Source organism: Marmota flaviventris, chromosome 18 (assembly GCF_047511675.1).
Source record: "Marmota flaviventris isolate mMarFla1 chromosome 18, mMarFla1.hap1, whole genome shotgun sequence".
In the NCBI taxonomy this organism is placed as follows: Eukaryota; Metazoa; Chordata; class Mammalia; order Rodentia; family Sciuridae; genus Marmota; species Marmota flaviventris.
This window is the reverse complement of record NC_092515.1, coordinates 3,341,032-3,361,998: the sequence shown is the minus strand read 5'-3', so window position 1 is coordinate 3,361,998 and position 20,967 is coordinate 3,341,032. Positions and strand designations below refer to the sequence as shown.

General features: G+C 48.0%; 1 pseudogene; it reads right to left on the bottom strand.

Moving 5' to 3' along the window:
* Positions 1–1,256: 1,256 nt before the first annotated feature.
* LOC114078788 (cationic amino acid transporter 3-like) lies at positions 1,257–13,469 on the bottom strand (annotated as a pseudogene).
* Positions 13,470–20,967: the final 7,498 nt, after the last annotated feature.

Genomic DNA, 20,967 nt, shown 5'->3' with positions numbered 1-20,967 from the left:
CATTCCAGGCCATTGGGGGCAGCTTTGTGAGACCCTGTCTTAAGCTGAGAAAGGGCTGGCGGACCCCTGTACCTGAGAGGCACCTCCACCGTGCTGTGTGCCCGCGGTTCTCCTGAACTCACTCTGCCGGCTCACTGGATCCAGCCCCTCGGCACCATGCTCTCTGCTGCTGCCCCACCCAGTGCCTGCTGGGCTCTGGGTCCTGTCACCGCACGACACCCCTGCCCCTCTCTGCTTCTGAGTGCAGCTCCTGTAGGTCCCTCATTGGGAACATACGATAATTGTCTTCCTGTGCCTGGTTTATTTCACTCACTTAGTGTCCTCCAAGTTCATCCGCCTTATGGCAAATACCCATGTACTGTATATGCGAAGACCCCTAAGGGGAGTTTGATGTTTTTCACAAGCCGGGAGCAGTGGCAGCACGCGCCCACCCATACCCAGCCGCGAGGGAGCCTGAGGGAGGCTGAGGCAGGAGAGCGAGGTCATCCTCAGCAATTTAGCCAGGCCCTCGGCAATGTACCCAGACTGTCTCAAAATAAAGGGGCTGGGGGTGTGGCTCAGAGATAAAGCACCCTAGGTTCAATCCCCAAGGTTTTCACCCCCCAAAAAGTAAGTACCTGAGGGAATGAACATGTCCCCTCTTGGTTCAGCCATTCACAGTCCATAGATGTCAAGACATGAGTCATGCATGTACAAAAATTTTTGTCAACTAAAAGAATAAACAAGACCGGGTACTGTGACCCACACCTGGAATCCAAGCGGCTCAGATGACAGAGGCAGGAGGATCACGAGTTCAAAGCCAGCCTCAGCAATTTAGCAAGGCGCTAAGCAACTCAGTGAGACCCTGTCTATAATAAAATACAAAATAGGGGTGGGATGTGGCTCAGTGATCAAGTGCCCGAGTTCAATCCCTGGTACCCCCCCCCCAAAAAAAAAAAAATAAAAAACTTTTCAAGGGGGCTGGGTTTGTGACTCAGTGGTACAGCACTCACCTAGCATGTGTGAGGCCCTGGTTCAATCCTCAGCACCACATATAAATAAAAAAATAAAAGTATTGTGTCCAACTACAACTAAAAAATAAATATTAAAAAAAACAAACCACTTTTCAAGGCATTCTGCTCCCTGGTGCTGGAGGGCTCTGAACATGCCCAGCCTTCACAGTCCAGCAGGTCCAGCCATCCTGGTCCAGGGGGCGCCTGCAGGGCCCCGGAGCTTCTCTTCTCTGAGCTCGAATGGACTCAGCATTAGAAATGTTTTCAAGGAGAGCTGGGGAGCTTGAGGCTGGTGGCTGTTGCTCGTTCTTCTCCAAGCTGTGCCAGATCCCAAATCCAAAACAGAGAGCAAATCCAAGTGGGGAAGTGGGACAGCCAGGTGGGAGGCAGTCACTGCTTTAGCCTCAAGGGTTTCCACGTCAGGCTGGAGACTGGTCCGGGGGAAGCTATAGAGGACTGTGGAGCCCTCTTCCCCCAGAAGACCACACACCGATCGCCATCCAGACCCCAAATCACACCCAGGTCCCACAGTGATACCAAGGGGAGGGCGGGCAGCACAGGGACCTGTGGACCAAGCCATGTCCCCAAGCACACCAGCCATCTGAGAGCTCCCGTCCCCCTGTTCACATTGTGCAGTTATGCCGGTCCATGCCGGGGACCCCATGGGGCACTCCAGAAGAGACGGGATAGGGACGGATTAGCACTGAGTGCCAGGGAGCAGGCGGGGGCAGTGAACGACTGCTGGTTTCTGTGCCCGCTCCCTTCATGTTCTCCCAGGTCTGTGCTCCAAGATGGATAGCCTAGGGACAGCAGGTCTCCTACCTTGAAGTGAAGAGGGGTGCTGTTCTGGGGCTGTCTCCAGATGGCCAGTACCACCCCAACAATAAGCAGCAGCACAGCCACTGTCACGGAATCAGAGTCTACAGAGAACAGGCGCTGGGGCCACAGGCGCCAGGATCAGGCACAGGATGGTAAGCAGGGGGATTGAAAGGGACATTGGGGAGGACGGGTCCAGTTCCAGAGCCGAGTAAACCAGGCCCCTGTCCACATCCCCAAAAACCCAACCCCACCCTCAGCTTCAGAACCCAGAAGTGATCCTGCAGCTCACCAAGCAAGGAGGCACATCAGAGACCAGCTGGCCAGATTTCAGAGTCGGGTGGCAGTGGAGGGGACACACAGGCTCCTGAGCTGCTTCTGTCCAGGGTTCACCACAAGCATGTCCACCTCTATTTCCTCATTCTCCCCAGAACTTGAGTTCTCTTCTGGCTGCACCTGGATGAGAGGTGAGCGGGCGAGACTGCAGCCACCCCACACATCCACCATCAGGCAGCCAGGCTCAGCAAGCTTGTCAGGGCTGAGGGAGTCTCACCTGAGGACCAGGACAGAGAGGCCACCAGGGAGTAGGCCAGCAGGGACCCAATGGACGTGAGGTCCACAAGGTCACTGAGCCCAAAGGGGAAGGCCATGGATGCTAGAATTAAGGCACCAGAAGGGTGAGGCGGGCAGGGGGACAAGGTGAAACTGGCTGGGGAAACATCCAAGTTCAGGAAGTCCCTCAGGGAAGGCGGGCTGTCTCACCTGTGAGGATTCCAGAATGATGATGGCCAGGGCGCCATGCGTGACCTGGCATGAGTCTCGGGAAGAGCAGCCCATCCTCTGCCATGGCATAGGTCACCCAAGGCTCAGGGAACACGGACCCCAGGAGACTGGAGTAGGAAAGGGACCAGCTGAGGGCATGGAGATGTGGAAAGAGGGCTTCCGCCTTGACCTGTGCAGAGCGGCAGGTCCCTCCCTCCGTCTCAGTCCTGAGGGCGGGGGACCCTAAGAACCCGACAGCAGATGGGAAAAGCTCTTGGCACCCACCTGAAGGAAAGGGCACACAGGGTGCCCATGGCCATGGCTTACCGGGCAGCAGCCCACCCCACGTGCACAAAGCCTCGGTCGGGCTCTGGGCGTGGAACTGGTACCAAGGGGAGGACGGCAGCCCGGGGACCTACTGGTAGTAGGGCGTCCTGGGAGTGAGCGCGGAGGAGACGCCAGAGCATGTCACAAAGCGGAGCTGAGGGTGGCGGGCCTCCTCCCCTGCAGGGGACACACACTGAGGGGCACAGGGCCCTCTCCCCCCCGCACACTCCCCAAAGCAGGCGGGCTCCACCAGCTCTAAGCCCAAGAGCAGCCCGATCTATGTCGCGGCGGCCTCGGGAGGGACGGCCACAGCACCTGTAGTGGCCATGCTGTCAAAACCAATAAATGCAACAAAGCAGGTGGCCGCTCCGGGGAGAGTCCCATCCAGGCCGAAAGGCACAAACCTGCCCTGTGCGCAGACCTCCCCTGTGCTCAGACCTCCCCTGTGCGCACACCTCCCCTGAGCGCACACCTCCCCTGAGCGCAGACCTCCCCTGTGCGCAGACGTTCCCTGTGCGCTGCGGGTTTGCAGCTCTCCCTTGATGAAGCTCAGCCAGAGTTTCCGCCTGTGAACAGCCCGCTGACCAGGGCCGACTCTCAAGCTCCCGGGGCCAAGGGTCCTGTGGGGAGGAACAACCGGAGGGTCCAGAAAAAAGGTGAAAGACCCCAGCCCAATAACTTTAGGCCCAGTAATAAATCACCAGGGCTTGCTTCCACACCTGCACAGACGTCAGATGTATTTTTCAGAAAATCAGTTAAGTGTAACCGATTAAGAAAGGACAGGATGGTTGGGAAAGGAACCGGCATGGTTGGGCAAACGGGATCATACAATGAAAAACCATACAATGAATAACAAATGGTTTTTATGTGGTTTTTCCAGGAACCTATAGTGAAAAACAAGTTTACCCTTTAAGTGACCTATATGCTGGATTCAAAAGAGCCAATGAGATACCTGTTACTGTGCTAGGAGGGAAACTGACCACTGTACCCTATAAAAGATCTGTACCCCAAAGCCCGGTGTGCCAGTTCACCGAAGCTCCAGCTGAGGTTTCACTGAGCACCCGCAGGCGCCTGTGTATCAATAAATCGCCTCTTGCGTTTGCAGCCAGTGCCTCGTGCGTCTTTCTTGGACAGGGAATCGGTGGGTCTTTCATTTGGTGAGCCAGCCAGGAGAACTCCTGTAACCCCGTCCGGATCCCTGCCCGAGGAACACCCGATAACCACTGGGAGGTAAGCTGGCCAGTTCGTGTCATTTTGTGTCTCTCTCTGTCTGGTTGTTATCTTGTTATCTGTTCATGCGCAGCGTCTGTACGATTACGCGTAATTGCTCTGTATTCTGGGCAGCTTGAGAAGGAGTTGACGAACTCGGACTTCTCCCCTGCCACCCTGGGAGACGTCCCAGGGGCTCAGGGAGGCCCATCTTGGGGGGCCTCCAATGTTCTGTAGAGTACATTGTACTCGTGGGTGACGGAGGTGACGGTATCCCTCCTCTCCCTAATCCGTCAGGTACGTTCGGTTTGTGCTCGAGCTGCGCAGCGTTCTCTGTGTCCAGTCTGATATTTGTGTCTGTCTTCTTGCCTTTGCACTTTCTCACTCCATCTAAGACTAACATGGGACAATCTATAACAACTTTAACATCTCGCTTTGACTTTTCTCAAAGCCCTGTCCTCATTATTAAATTAGTGTTAATTGGCTTTAGAGATGGGAACCAAATTTTCAGTCACAAATTTTAACACTCTCAAGGGGACTTTTAAGGAGTCCCCACTCTGCTCTCTTGGGGAAGCCTAGCACTCGAAACAACTGCAAGCAGAGGATGGACTTTTTGGGAGCTGGCTACTAAAAAGTTAGGAAAAAAAAAAAATGCCTAATGCCTAAGGTCAAACCAAACTGGAGGAACTGATCCTATGGGTGAAAGATAGGATTAAGGGACTCCCAGCAGCTGCCAGAGCCATTTAGCTCTGGGGAGTTCCCTGGGTCCTTATCTACATCTTAAGGATTACGCTACCTCTGTTTACTTAAAAAGAAGGGACACTGAATGCAGTAAAGCCAGTCACACTGGGACCCTTGATTTTACACCTATAGTTGCCCCTACATGAAAACATCTGGTCCACTCATGGGAAAGTCTATGGTGCCACTGATGGGAGTCATAATTAAATGAAAGTTCAAAACCTGGAGAGATATTTTCTTATCTGGTTGTCTGATTGTTTCTTAGAGATAATCTAGGTTAAATGTGTGTCTAAAAAAAATAATAATAATAATTTTTATTGTAACAATCTGGTATCTGAATGGGTTTCTAAAGCATAGCACTATCTTGCAGTTAAAAGTTGGGTTTAAGCAATTGTTTAGTTTGATTTCAGATAGTTCATGCTAGAAAACTTAAATACTTGGGATAAAAAAAAAATTTAAAGAGTTTCAATTTTGAACTGGGTAGCCTGAAAAGAAATTAAAACATTGGTCTGGCTCATAAAAATGACATTAGATAAAATACCAATAGTCTTAGAAATTTTCAAAGCTTAATTTCAGATATATATGGTAATGTGTGGGCAAATTTAATGTAACTCAATGCTACTTTAGAAACTTCAGAACAAGCAAAGTGGCTTAGAGGTACTAAAGAAATTTCTTCTGATGGTAGAGATCCTATTTCCAGTTTTATGTGAACAAGTTTTTCTAGTGTAAAAAGATATAAAATTTTAAATTTTGGAAATTGCTTCTTAAATTTGTATCATAATTTTCAACATCTAAACCTGGAAATATAACTTAAGGTTAAAATGCCTTGGGCCTAAAGTGTCTGCTCAAAATAGCAGTTTTTTTCCCTGCTCCTTCCAGACCTTGGTCAGGGCTTAAACTGATATGCAAACAGAAGCAGCTTGGAGCTCAGGCCCAAGGAAAAAAAAAAAAGGGGGTAAAAGTGTCTTTTTACCTGAACTCAAACTAGACCAAACCAAGAAGTAAATTGTATGGTATTTACTAACTACTGGCCAGTCATCTTTTTTTAGGATTCTTGTTTTTTTTCTTAGATTCTGTATTTTTTTGAGCTCGTGATTCTGATCCTGCAGACCTAGGTTAATGTTTTTCTGATCAGTAAAGTTTTTTAAAAAAAAAAAAAAAAAAAACATTGCAATGGAGATTTCATCTGCGAAAAGCTACGAGGCCTTTATTATTGTTATGTGTGCACACTCTTGTTATGTGTTGTATGTCGGTATGTCTGTATGTGTGTATGTCCATATATCCTGCAGTGATATAACAATTGACAGATGAGGAGCGCTCATAAAAAAAAAAAAAAATTAAAAATAGATCCAAATATCTTTAATTCACGTGATTCAAACGGTTCAATTTAGATTGGGTAAACAGATAAAAGTAAAGATGTCCTCAAAATTAAGCTTATAAGTTTCTCTAGGTGTTCAAAAAGGCCCTAATAAAATGTTAACTCTGCTTAAATTTAAAAGTTTACAAGTATTGTTTCAAAATGTGAACAAAAGGAGGTTTATGTAATTATGGTGTTATTAATGTGTTCATATCTTCCAGGTATACAAGTCTGTAAGGTAGAAGCTTCAAAAGAACATTATATCAAGCTGGTGTTCTAAAGTTGTATGGTAATTTTAGGCTTCAAAAAAAAACATGTTAGAGATTCAATTATATCATTTGTGTTCTAAACTGAACTTGTTATCAATAAGATATGTACGGTTCCATGTTACTTTCTACTCTGAGGGTCTGAGAGCCTAATCTGTGTAAAGGTTTTATTGCAAAACACAAAAGTACATTACAACTTTTCTATAAGAGGTTAAAAGCTTTCAGCCTTTAATTCATGTTTTAGGTGTGATATTAAACTTGAACAACAATTTATGTAAACTTTGTAAAATGATCAGCTTCAGAACTATAGTACTTGAGATTTATAAAGAGCCCTGCCTTACTTGAGATAAGGCTCTGTCCCATCTCACTACATGTGAAAGTGGCTATAAAAAAGTAAGCCAGATTTCAGTACAGTTAAAGTTGTGTCCAAAAATAGGTTTGTGCCAAGATTACTAGGATCTCAAACAGGAAATTATGATGTATAACCCTGCTAGAATTCAAGGTAGCTATTATATAAGCTAAATATGTTTTTACCCTAGTTAGTTTTGTTTTGAAGTTTGCTTATAGATAGTTTAAGGATTGCCTGTTAATGTTTTAAAGAGGTATTGCTTTAAGAACACAACCTGGGTCAACATAAGATAAGGAGTTATCACCTACAGGATAGAGAGATAGACATTAAAGCCCAGTGCTCTTAATATAAGGCTGTTAACTTATTTGCTGGATGTTTAAGATCAAGTTTTTAAAATTAGTTAAATTAAAAGGGCCAAGAAAACCAATATTCGGCTCTTGCCCTCTGAGTCAGTCTGAATCAGGGAATAGGGGACTTCTCCAAAGGGCTCAGCAACTCTAGGCCACATAACCTCCTGAGCAGGGAGATTAATGAGACCAGTGGAGGACAGAAAGCCAATCGGTGCATTTGCTGTACAGAGGAGGGTCATTAGAAAAGGGAGACATCCCTGATGCTTCTGAGGGAAGCCATATGGTCAAGCAAGGCCTGGACCCATCCTAGCGCAAATGGCACTAGCAGAACTGAAAAGCTGCTATGAAGTTCCCGAGGACTCCCAGGATAACTCAGCTGACTGTAAACAATAGGTAGAAACAAAAGTCAGTTTGACTTGCTTCATCTTAAACACTTAGCAAAGACAGTCAAAGCCAAAGCACAGCTGTTCCTGGACATCTTAAATGATAATAATAGTTAAATGTAACTTCCATAAATAAGTAGACTGGAGGCTACAAAAGAAATTCTTAGACAGAAATGCCTGATAACTGTCAAAGGGACTGCTAGAGTAGTTTTAGTCTAAGGCCTTTATTTCTAGCCAACGCAGGTAGGCTTGATGTTTGCTAATATGGTTATCCAGCCCTAAGTAGCAAAATTAAAAATTTCTCTATTAGACATAGAGGTTATACTAGTAAAAGGATTTTGCAGGATCAGATGGCATTAAATTATTAAACTATATCTTAAAGAAAAAGACATCTGTACCCCTACATGTAAGTTGTTGTGTTGACATCCCTGACATTTCTGACAATGTGACAAATATCCTTAAAGATTTACCTGCTTAGATGGAAGCCATGTCCTCAGCAACTTTTTCATGGAAACAATATCCTAGCTCCTAGTTCCTGGTACTGCCTGATGGAAAACATTGTTAATCTTTGTCTTGGCCATTATACTCATTGGCATATTTCTGTGCTGTGGCATTTATTACTGCATCAATATGGTTCCAGTACTAATAAGTTCTTGTTTCTCTTATAGACCACCCATCACTCAAATGGCCCTCCAGCCTATTACTTCTCAATTAGACTTTCATCATGGACCACTCGATAGACCCGATATTTTTAAGGGGGACTCCAAACTGCTTGCCCCACGCCGTCCCTTTTCAGCCTGAAGAAGCCAGAAAGATTCTCTTCGTCCCCCTTCCTCACAGCAGTAAGGAGTTCCCAAATTAAAAAAAAAAAATGAAGCCAGATTTAAAGTTAGGAAGTCAGTGTAGTTAGATAAATCGGGGGTCTAATATCAAGTGACCAAGTCTATCACTGCCTTAGAAAAATCTCTCTCTTCCCTCGCAGAAGTCGTACTACAAAATAGGAGGGGATTAGATCTGTTATTCCTTAGGGAAGGTGGTCTCTATATGATTTTAAAGAAACAATGTTGTTTTTACGCTGACCATACAGGGGTAGTCCAGGAAACTATGAAAAAAGTCACTGAAAGGTTGGCAAAAAGGCAAAAAGAATTTGAAGCACAACAAGGATGGTTTAAACAAATCCCCATGGTTAACTACTTTGCTATTCACCATAGCGGGACCTTTAGTTATTCTGCTAATAATCCTAACGTTTGGACCCTGCATACTCAATAGATTGGTGCAATTCATGAGAGAGACTTTCTATAATCCAAACTATGGTTCTAACTCAACAGTACCAGTTGCTTAAACAACAAACAGGGTCACACACAAGCTTAATCCAAGAACCTGAGCAAGCAGAACAATGGATATAAGATTCTATCCATGATAAAGAAAAAGGGGGGAATGAAAGACCCCAGCCCAATAACTTTAGGCCCAGTAATAAATCACCAGGGCTTGCTTCCACACCTGCACAGACGTCAGATGTATTTTTCAGAAAATCAGTTAAGTGTAACCGATTAAGAAAGGACAGGATGGTTGGGAAAGGAACCGGCACGGTTGGGCAAACGGGATCATACAATGAAAAACCATACAATGAATAACAAATGGTTTTTATGTGGTTTTTCCAGGAACCTATAGTGAAAAACAAGTTTACCCTTTAAGTGACCTATATGCTGGATTCAAAAGAGCCAATGAGATACCTGTTACTGTGCTAGGAGGGAAACTGACCACTGTACCCTATAAAAGATCTGTACCCCAAAGCCCGGTGTGCCAGTTCACCGAAGCTCCAGCTGAGGTTTCACTGAGCACCCGCAGGCGCCTGTGTATCAATAAATTGCCTCTTGCGTTTGCAGCCAGTGCCTCGTGCGTCTTTCTTGGACAGGGAATCGGTGGGTCTTTCAAAGGGACCCAAAGGCCTGGTAAGAGCAGGCAGGTGGGGAGGGTGAGTCGCCCACAAGGCACAGTCGGGTGGGAGGAATGGCTTCTGCTCTTCCCTGGCCCAGGAGGGAAACTGGTGGACAACCACCAACTGTATGTCAGAATTGCTAAGAAAGAAGATCCATTTATTCACTGGTACTGGGGGTTGAGCCCAGGGATGCCTTACTACCAAGCTACATGCCAGTCCTGCTTGTTTGTTTTTTGACATAGGGCCTCCCTAAGTTGCCCAGGCTGGCCTCAAACTTGTGATCCTCCTGCCTCAGCCTCCCACGTCTCTGGGGTTACAGGCCTGTGGCCACCTCACCAGGCTCTTCACAATACAAAGAAATGATAAACATCTGAGATGATGGAAATGTCAGTTACCCTAATCTGATCATACACATTTTCTACATTTATTATCACACTGTAACAATATATCACACTAAACCCCATAAACATGTACAATGATATTTCATTTAAAAATGGCCAGACACAGTGGGACTTCTCTTTAATCCCAGTGACTGCAGAGGCTGAGGTAGGAGGTTCCGAAGTTTGAGGCCAGCCTGGGCAACTTAGTGAGATGCTGCCTCAAAATTAAAATGCAAAGCAATGGGGACATAGCTCAGTGATAGAGCACCCTGGGTTTAGGCCCCAGTATCCTAAAACAATTAATTTTTCTGGGGATGTAGCTCAGTGGTAAAGCCTTTACCTGGCATGCATGAGGCCCTGGGATCCATCGCCAGCACAACAAAAGGGTAAAATGATTAATTTTATTATTGAATTTCAACTCATTTTTTAAAAACTTTTCAAATTTTTTTAAATATTTTTTTAAATGTTTATTTTTTTAGAAGTAGTTGGACACAATACCTTTACTTTGTTTTATTTATTTTTATGTGGTTCTGAGGATCGAACCCAAGGCCTCACATGTGCTAGACGAGCTCTCTACCGCTGAACCACAACCCCAGCCCCAAAAAACTTTTCAAATTTTTAAAACTAATTTCAAATTTTTTAAATTGTTGAATTAATTCAACATTTAAAATCAGGGACTGAGGATTTAACTCAGTGGTAGAGCTCATAGTATGCACAAAGCCCTGGGTTCAACTCCCAGCAACAACAAATTTTTTTTTTTTATTTTTATTTAAGAGAGAGAGAGAGAGAGAGAGAGAGAGAGAGAGAGAGAATTTTTTTTTAATATTTATTTTTTAGTTTTCGTTGGACACAACATCTTTGTTTGTATGTGGTGCTAGGATCGAACCTGGGCCGCACGCATGCCAGGCGAGCGCGCTACCGCTTGAGCCACATCCCCAGCCCAAAACAATTTTTTTAAACAAGCTTTGGTCTCAGTACCAGAGAAGAAACAAAGTCACTGGTTCTGAGCTTGGCACTGTCTTGCCTCCCCAGAGACATGTGGCTTGTCATCACTGAGAGGCGCTACTGGCCCCTGGTGGTGGAAGCCAGGAAGGCCACTCAGCCTGCTGTGCACAGGGCTGCCCTGCAGTGATCTGGCCCAGGGCTCCGGGTGCCAAGGCTGGGGAAGACCCGCCTCTGCCTGATCTCTCACCACATCTCCACCTCCCTCCGGCCCTTCCGGCCCCAGGCCCTCGCCCGTCTCATTCCACACCCTGCCTCGCCAGTGAGCGGCAGCACCAGCCCCAGAGCAAAGAAGTCGGGATACGTGGCCAGGACACTAGGCATACGCAGAGAGACGCTGCCCTCCAGGCCCTGGGAGATGTGGTTCCCAGTCAGAGCGCAATGGCGGCACTCCAGGCCCGGGCCACGCGGGCAGCTCCTGCAGTGGTGGGAGGAAGAACAGACCCTTCCAGAATGTGGCGCCCATGATGCACCATTGACCATATTCATAATGAGAAGAGACTACTGGGTACAGAGGGGTGATACCAGCTGAGACAGGAGGATGGCACATTCGAGGCCAGCCTGGGCCACTTAGCAAGACTCTGTCTCTGAATAAAAAGGACTGGGGATAGAGCTCAGTGCCAAGGCACCCCTGGGCTATTTTCCACTTATGCCAAAAAGTACATGAATGAATAAAAATAATAAAAGATTAGAAAGGGGCTGGGTTCAGTGGTAGGGTGCTTGCCCGGAAGGTCAAGGCCCTGGGTTCAGTCCCCAGTACTGTGGGGAAAGGAAGGGAGGGAGGAAGAAGGAAGGGAACAGCGGAGTCCATGGGGAGGGCTTGGAGGTTGGGGGTCAAACTCTCTTCAGAGGGCCAAGGTAAGCTGCGGGTGCAGCTCAGTAGCAGAGCATGTACCTAGTGACCCACCGCCAGCACTGCCCACCAAATAAATGTTCTGGGCAAGTCTCACCAGCAGCACAGCTGAGCAGAGGCGGCAAGACAGTGAGGGAGCAGCTTAGCGGCCATGTCCCCTCACCTACGCCCTCATCTACAGGAATCTCCCGCCCCAGGCAGTAGTTCCAGTTGGTGGTGGTTGCTACTGAGGATTGAACCCAGAGGGGGGTGCTTAACCACTGAGCCACCCCCCAGCCCTATTTTGTATTTTAGTTAGAGACAGGGTCTCACTGAGATGCTTACCCCTCGCTGTTGCTGAAGCTGGCTTTGAACTTGCGATCCTCCTGCTTCAGCCTCCCCAGTCGCTGGGATTACAGGCCTGCACCTGAGAAACTAATGTGACTCCATTTTAAAAAATAAATGAATAACAGCGGCTTCTACCTTAAGGCCTGTCCTAAGGAAGGGGGCGTGACCCTTGTCCTTGGAAAAACCCACAGAGCAATCCTAGGCCCATACCCTCCCTGCTGAGTTGTTTGTCTGTAAATAACAGTAAAGATCTGCTGCACCAGGTGTCCCTGACTCAGTCAGGCTAGGTGAGGACCCATAGCAACCCCCTAGCAACCTCCAATCAGCATAAGACGGGGAAAAATACCTAGAATGCCAGATGACCCCCCAGTAGTTTATGGTGGTTGATAACATGTTGGGAAACCATGTAGTTTGGCATGTACACCCCTCGTGGCCTAAACCAATCAGTTCAAAGGAATCCCCCTCTTGTACTAACCAATCACCCCTACCCAACTTGTTCCCGCCAGTGAATGTGCTAATCAATGTTAAGAGTTGTTGTCTGACTTTCCTGCGGTGTGAAATGATTTGCTGTGTGATGCTGTGACGCATAGAGTATCCCCCCAAAACCTATAAAATCTCACTGAACAAAGGACCGGGACTCACTCCCTGGGACCGCTGCGATGGGAACCTCTGTGAGTCCAGGCTCGAGCTTGCAATAAAGACTCTTAACGAGTATTTTTTTTTTTTTTTTAAAGAGAGAGAGAGAGAGAATTTTTTAAACATTTTTTATTTTTTAGTTTTCGGCAGACACAACATCTTTGTTTGTATGTGGTGCTGAGGATCGAACCCAGGCCGCACGCCGCCAGGCGAGCGCGCTAAGGCTTGAGCCACATCCCCAGCCCGCAACAAAGACTCTTGTATGCTTGCATCGGATTCGGCTCCTGGAGGTCTATTGGGGTCCTGCGAATCTGGCATAACACACCAAGGTGCCCAGCAGTTCTACTTCTTAGTTCTGACACTTAGGGAAAGCAGGACAAGTAAGTGGGCTGACATCGGGGGTCTCCCTCTCCCGGCGACCAGCCTGCATTAAACAACAGTGCTCCGGATGAGGGTCGAAGCTACTCGGATCCCCTAACCCACTCTCCGAGTCCTCAGTTCCTGTTATCTTCCTCATTGCCCTGTGATCTCACCGATGACATAGGAGAGTACGAGGTTCCAGCCAGTGATGACAGCCAGCAGCTGGCCCACATAGCTGGAGAGACAGGTGGAACCGGACATGGTACCCTGGCCCCACAGTACCGACAGAAGGCAGGGCGGCCACCAGGAAGCAGATGATGGTGGCTGGTCCAGCTGTTTCTCTGGCCACTTCCACAGCCAGGACATACACACCCACTCCCAGGGCGCTGCTCACACCAGGGCCATAAGATCCAAAATATTCATACAGCAGCGCAAGCAACTCGGAGACCCCAAGACCAGCACCGGTGGCCACCTGTGTTCCAGCTTGTGACCAAACCTGTGCACATCCTTCCACAGCATTCTGGCAGAGTCCCAGAGGATGCAAAGTTCCCTGCAAAACACAGGACAGAAAGGCACCAAGAAGGCTCCATGGGGGCTGGGGCTGGGGCTCGGCGGTACAGCACGCATCTTGCAAGTATGAAACACTGGGTTCAGTCCTCAGCACCACATAAAAATAAATAAATAAAATAAAGGTATTGTGTCCGGCTACAAGTAAAAAACACTTAAAAAAAAAAAAAAACGCTCACTTCACACTGGGGAGTCGGACGTAAGAGGTATCCTTGGAGCAAGAAGTTCCCAGGAGCAGCTGGTGAAAGCCCTCCAGCTCAAATATGTGGGGTCTTGGGGCTATGTTAGAACCTCTACCCTTTTCAAAGTTCTGCAGGTGTCACTTGATGAGACCAAAGGCCGCTCGCAGTACAGCTCCTGGCACGTAGTGACCACGCCACCCCGGAGCCCGTGGGCATGCGCCCTGCTGGAGGGAGCCGGCTGACGTGGGAGCTCCCCCACTTCTTGGCTGCCTGCTCCACAGGCACGGAGGGTGGTCATTACCCTCCCTCCACGTGTGGGGCTTGGTGACAGCTCAAACCACACACATTTCCAAGCCAAGAACCCTGGGTCACTTTGCTTCATGGCTTGCCGAGTGGAAGGGAATTGGAATTTGGAGCTGGGCCTCCTCTTATGTGTCTTAAACATCTCTAGGTAGGTTACATGCAAAGCCAGACAAGCTAGGAAACAGGTCTCAGAGCCACAGGCTTCTCCCTACCCGCGATCCATTCCGCAGATACCAGCTGGGCGTCCTCTAACCCAATCCAGTCCTGACATGTCTACCTGGAGTTGGCATCAGACCCCCAGGCGGAGGGCTCAGTCCCCAGGGATGCCGCGCATCGGACCCACTCACCAATCCTGGCCTCTCACCTTGTGCCCCAGCACTTACAAATAGGTGCTGCCTTGACCCCTTCCCAACGCAATTCATTTTTCATAGCAGCTCGCAGAATTCTATGGGACACTAGGCCTACATTTACCAGTTTGTTTTAAAGGATATTTTAAAGGAGACAAATGAGCAGTACACGGCTGGGGTCAGCAAGGGCTGAGCTCAGGAGCAAGCAACCGCGGAGCTGGGCTGTCCACCCTCCTTGGCTCTTGTCCCTCCTCCCCTGGGCTTCCATGCCATCTGTGTCCTGAGCTCTGAACCCTGTCCTGTTGGGGTTCAGGCAACAATGAAGCGTGAGAACCATGTTGAAAGACTGGGCAAAAAGGCGAGACGTCATGCTGACACGAGGGGACCCAGGGCACCCTTCTCTCCACAGGCCTCCCGCCCGCCCCCCAAGCATTCCTCCCTGTATGGAGTAGGACCTTCTTTTTTTTTTTTTTTTCTATTTTTTTCAAACTAGTGATTAAACCCAAAGGCACTAAATCACTGAGCCACACCTCCAGCTCTTTACATATTTTATTTAGAGACAGGGTCTCAATAAATAATAATAATAATAAATCATGGAGGCCGACTTTGAACTTGAGATCCTCCTGAATCAGTCCCCCAAGTCACTGGGATTATAGGCATGCACTACCATGCCAGCCCAGGACCCCTTTTAAAATAAGACCTACTATCAGAAAAGCTAATTTTTATGGTCATCTATATAACAGAAAGGAAAGGGGAAAACAGGCTTTCTATGACCTTCTTTGGAGAAGAGAATTTTGAGTTCCTATAACCTGCTTTGTGAGCCAGGAACCATGAACAGAAAGACAAATTCACACAGGAATGTGTATCAGCTGCGCCACCCAGTCCTCCCCAGCAGCACCCAGCCACTCTCCTCCGGAAGGCAGATCTCTCCGCCCTCAGGCCAGGCTGATAGTCTGCTGAGGAAACTGCAGGCCCTGTCCTCTGCAGAAGAGGGGTTACCCTAGAGATGGACTGGACTTCTGGGCCCTGGAGCTCTGGATCAGAGTCGGTGGGTGGTTTCAAGCTGAGCTGGGGTGGAGACCAGTCCTGCTCAAATATCTCCTGGAATGCCCAGTGGGCAGGGCAGGGAAGGGCACAGAGGAGCCTGTCTGCAATGATGCCATCAGAAACTGACTTCTCTGTGAGTTTTTAAAACTATGATAAAATACACACACAATTGGCCATCTGGGGGCTGGGAGGGGGCTCAGTGGTAGACTGCCCGCCTGCACCCAGGGCTCCCAGCACAGGGGACCTGGGGCCTGGATGTGCTCCCCCAGGCTGTGCTTCATCCCTGTGAGATCCCTGCAGCCAATCTGATAACCCACCCGCTTCTCAGCCCTCGGCACACTCTGAGACTCAGCATGGGGACGTCTGGGATCCTGGATCCCACCCCAGCTCCCATCTACTCTTATTTTCAAAGAGAACATGAGCCATCATAGATGTGCCTTCTTAGGCTGGCTTGAGGAAAGGTGTGGGGACAGATCTAGGGTTGTAGATGGCATTTTGTCATGTCCATGGTAACAGGTCTCCTCTTCTGATCAATCATCTTTTCTCCCACAAGAATTTTTTTTTGGGGGGTGGGGTATTGGGGATTGAACCCAGGGGTGCTCTGCCACTCAGCAACATCCCCAGCCCTTTCTATTTTTTATTTTGAGATTGGGTCTTGCTAAATTGACCAGGATGGCCTGAATCGGCGATTCTTCTACCTCAGCCTCCTGAGTTGCCGGAATTACAGGCATGCACCATCACATCCAGTTCCAAAAGAACTATTTTAAATACAATTTAAGAATCCAGAGACAGCTGGTTGTGATGGTGCAAACCTGTAATCCCAGAAGCTGGGAGGCTGAAACAGGAGGTTTACCAAATTCAAAGCCAGCTTCACAATGTAGTGAGACCCTGAGCAATTTAACCAGACCTTCTCTGAAAGTAAAAAAAAAAAAAAATTAAAAGGGCTAAGGATATGGCTCAGAGGTTAAGTCCCCCCTGGGTTCAATCCTCAGTACTAAAAAAAAAAATCAGGCAAATTTGGCCTGCTGGTGCACACCTATAATCCCAGCAAATAGGGAGGCTGAGCCAAGAGGATCACAAGGTCAAAGCCAGCCTCAGCAACTTCATGAGGGTCTAAGAAACTAAGCGAGACCCTGCCTCAAAAAACAAAACAACAAAGAATCGCCAGGCAGCTGGGTGTGGCAGTGTATGCCCGTAACCTCAGGGAGGCTGTGATCCTGGAGACTCCAGAGGTGGAGAATCGCAAACTTGAGACCAACCTCAGCAATATAGTGATACCCTTAGCAACTCAGTGAAATCCTGTCTTTTCTTTTTTTTTTCAGTTGTACTTGGACACAATACCTTTATTTTATTTATTTATTTATATGTGGTGCTGAGGATCGAACCCAGGGCCTCACACATGCTAGGTGAACACTCTTGCTGATCCACAGCCACAACCCCCCCCCAATACCTTGTCTTAAAAAAATCAAAAAGCCTGAGGATGTGCCTCAGTGATAAAGCACTTGCCCAGTATGCCCAAAGACCTGGATTCAATCCCCTGCACTGTGATCAATTAAAAGAAGAAAAGAACCCCAACTTTATTACTAGTGATATTGGAACCTGAGAACTTGGGGGCGGGGGCTGTAGCATGCATTACAGGATGTTCACAATGTCCCTGGTTTTGACTCACTGGGTGTCAGGAACACCACGTGCCTTCCAATTTCTAACAAAAATGTCTCCAGACACTACTAAATGCCCACTGGGTGAGAGCCACTGGTGTGGAGCAGAAGGTGTAGCGTAATAGTTGCAGTTTCAGTCATCTGGGTCAGTTTAACGGTAAGGGGTGAGTGGACTCTTACCCCACCCACCAAGTAGGAAGGAAGGATAAACACACTCACTCCCCTTGAAGGGGAAATCCTTCCCTCAGGCATTCCGTGTGAAAGGTTAGAGACTGGAGGTTTCAGCAGCAATCTGAACCAGGTATGGGGAAACAGATGACAGGTGAAGATACGGAGGAGATTGACTCAAATCATGAAGCTTTTAGATTCTCCACAGGACTGGAGAGTGATCCCAGCACTGTAAGATAATCCCCTGATATTTAGGGAGTGGTGGCCAGCTGCTGTCCGCACTACTCTTCCAGGTGGGCAGTGATAGCCAAGGGCTGCTGCTTCTGCAGGTAGTCCCAAGAGCTCCACTGAGCACCTATGTTGCCTCTTTAAACCTGGCTTCACCTGTATCCCTAGGGCTGCAAGGCCAAGGGCTCCCTGGGGCACCAACATAGCACTCCTGAATTCAGGGACACGAGGAGCAGTTAACAGCCCTGCTGGCGCTCCAAGGGACGCTTAAATCCTCATGTCTGAGCCCACCTGCAGAGATGCCAGTGGATCAACCCTGGGGCAGGCGTCTTTAGCCTCTCCAAAAGAAAGGTAATGGCCACTTGCCAGTCCCCTTGAAGAGCTGCCAATTCTCTTCCTCCAGGTCTGCTTCCCCTCCTGGAGGTGCAGGATTATCCCTGAGGTGTGCTTTCGCAGACCCAGTTAAGGACCTCTGAGGACTTAGTTAAAATACTAAGGGAGTGAGCTACCTGGAGAAAGACTTGGAAAGCAGAGTTGCTGATTTTTGTTTTTTTCTCTTCTGTCCTAATATATTTTCCTAACACAAAAAGTTTCCTACAGTACTTAACTGTTCCGAGGTCAGCCTATGGTTGCTGGTTGTATCTTAACCTTAGGAAAAGGGAAAAATTTATACCCAAAGACAGAATTTAACAAATTATGGGGGCTGGGATTATGGCCAAGTGGTAGAGCGCTCCTAGCACGGGCGGGACCCGGGTTTGATCCTCAGTACCATGTAAAAATAAAGGCATTGTGTTGTGACCATCTACACCTAAAAAATAAATCAATAAATATTTTTTTTTTAAATGATGGGCTAGCAGACTGAAGAAAGCAGTCTCCATACTTGTGGTCACTCCACTCAGGCCCGCAGTGCCCCCCTGAGTGAAGGCCACACAACCTAAAATCAGCCACTTTGAAGTGAGCCAATCAGTGGCCATTAGGACGGTCACAATGCTGTGTGACCACCACCTCTGTGAAGTTCCAAAACTTTTCTATCACCCTTAAAATACAGCTTCACTAAACAGGCACTCACGCCTATTCCCCAGGAGCTCGGGAGGCTGAGGCAGGAGGATTGCAAGTTCAAGACTCCACTCAGCAACTAAGCGAGGCCCTATCTCAAAAAAAAGAAATTAGTAAATAAAAGAGCCGGAGATGTGGCTCAGTGGTAGACTGACCCGGGGTTCAAACCCAGTACTGCAAAAATGTTTTTCTTGTTGTGTCTGATTCACCTTTCGAAAGCTGTCCTGTTCTCTGCCTTTTAGGTGTTATGCAGACCATAGGGGAAGTGAGTTTTTCCATGCCGGAAACCCTCAGGACGTGAAAGAATTTTGCTGTCCAATGGCCCAAAAGATGCTTGGAAAGGCAATGCAGAAGAAATTAACACATGATGGGCTGAAAATGCTAAGCTCTGCCTCCAAGAATACAGCTAGGTGTGCAGAACCGAGGCGCAAGGGGGACCACGGAGGGGAGAGCCGGCAACGTCTATGTGCCCGCAGAACCCAGGAGGACTCTCCGGGTTTGATGGTGCATGCTAGTCATCCAAGCAACCAGAGGCTGAGGCAGCAGGAAAACAAGTTCAAGGCCCTGCCTCAAAATTAAACAAACAAACAAAAAAAAAAGGCTGGGGTGTGGCTCAGTGGCAAAGACCCCCTGTACAAACAAAAAAAAACAGGACTGTGACAGGCTCAGAGATATCCATGATGGGAGCCCACATTCAGAAGTTTTGGGGTTCCTCCAGTTTTGCTGGATTCCTCAGTCTCACCAAAACCTCCGTTAACATGCTGACGTACCAGTAGTAACCCAAGCAAGTGAGCTGATCTACAGACTGTGGCAGAAATCACTAAAAACTGAACTGCCCGGACAGGCAGCTCTTAGGCTGACCTCTTGGTAAACAGGGCATCCTCGGCATGGAGATGCACACTGTTGGGAAACACTTCCAAAAGCAAACTTCCTATGCCCATCCAATCACCTGCACAAGAGATGAGGAAAAGCCAGCACCGTAGAGAAGGTGGGCATGCTGGCAATGGCGAAGACCAAGCCAAGAGGCTTCTTAGAAGGTGCTCAGCTTGAGGAACTGAACAGTAGCTTATTTCATATTAAAACACAGTGTCTCTACCTCCTTGACTTTGGAATTTTTCTCGGGTTTAATCAGTAAGGTCTCCTTCTGGACTGTCTGGCACCTCTGCTGGACATATGTGCAATAGCATCCCCTAGTGGTCATAACAGAGCAAGACCAATTACAAGGTAACAGGAATTTGCCCTTATTAGTGGCACATTGGGATGCTGGCAAGGTCAACTTTTTTTGGGGGGGGGAGGGTACTGGGATTGAACCTGAGTGTGCTTAACCACTGAGCACATCCCCATCCTTTTTCAGTTTTTGAGACAGGGTCTCACTAAATGGCTCAAAATCTAACTTGCTGAGGCTGACCTTGAACTCAAGATCCTCCTACCTCAACTTCCCAAATCCCTGGGATTACAGGTATGCACCACCACACCCAGCTAACTCCCTTTCTATCATCACCTTCCTCCTCTGTAAAATGAGACTATTAGGTGGATTTAAAATTGGGATATGCAGAACAATGCTAGGCATACAACAGCACTAAAGGTTACGGAAGTTACCTGCGAGGGTGTGAGCCGGAGCCTTATCACTGACAAGAGTCCCAGCCCTCCTCATTGAGCACCATTCCCCAAAAACTTGTTAGGGATGTAAATCCTGAGGCCCTACCTGAGGCCTTGGGGTGAGTGGAGCCCAGCATCAGCCCCCTGTGACCTAACCAGCCCCTACAGGAGACGCCAGTGACTCAGATTTTCAGGTCCACTACATACAGTGGCATCTCTCCATTTTCGTTTCTCCTGGTGTTGGAGACAGAAGCCAGGGCTTCCCGCATGCTGGGGACATGCTCCACCCCTGAGCAACACCCCCAGCCCAGGCTTCTCCATCTTAACTGAGCATCCCAATCACCTGGGTCTCTGCCTACAAGGCAGATTTGGATTGAGTCTGAAATGAACCGAGATTCTGTTTTTTTGGTTTTTTTTTTTTGGTAATGGGTATTGAACCCAGGGGCACTGGACCACTGGGCCACACCCCAACCCTATTTTGTATTTGATTTAGAGACAGGGTCTCACTGAGTTGCTTAGTGCCTCGCTTTTGCTGAGGCTGGCTTTGAACTCACGATTCTCAGCCCCCTGGTCCGCTGAGAATCGTGCCAGCCTCAGCCACTTAGTGATTACCTAAACTACTGCTATCCCTGTTACCAAAAAATTGATAATCCCCTGAGCCGCTGGGATTACAGGCGTGCGCCACCATGCCTGGCCTGCATTCTATTTGACATTAGTTTACAAACATATCTAGATGGAATAGATTGACCCATCTTACAAGGAGATT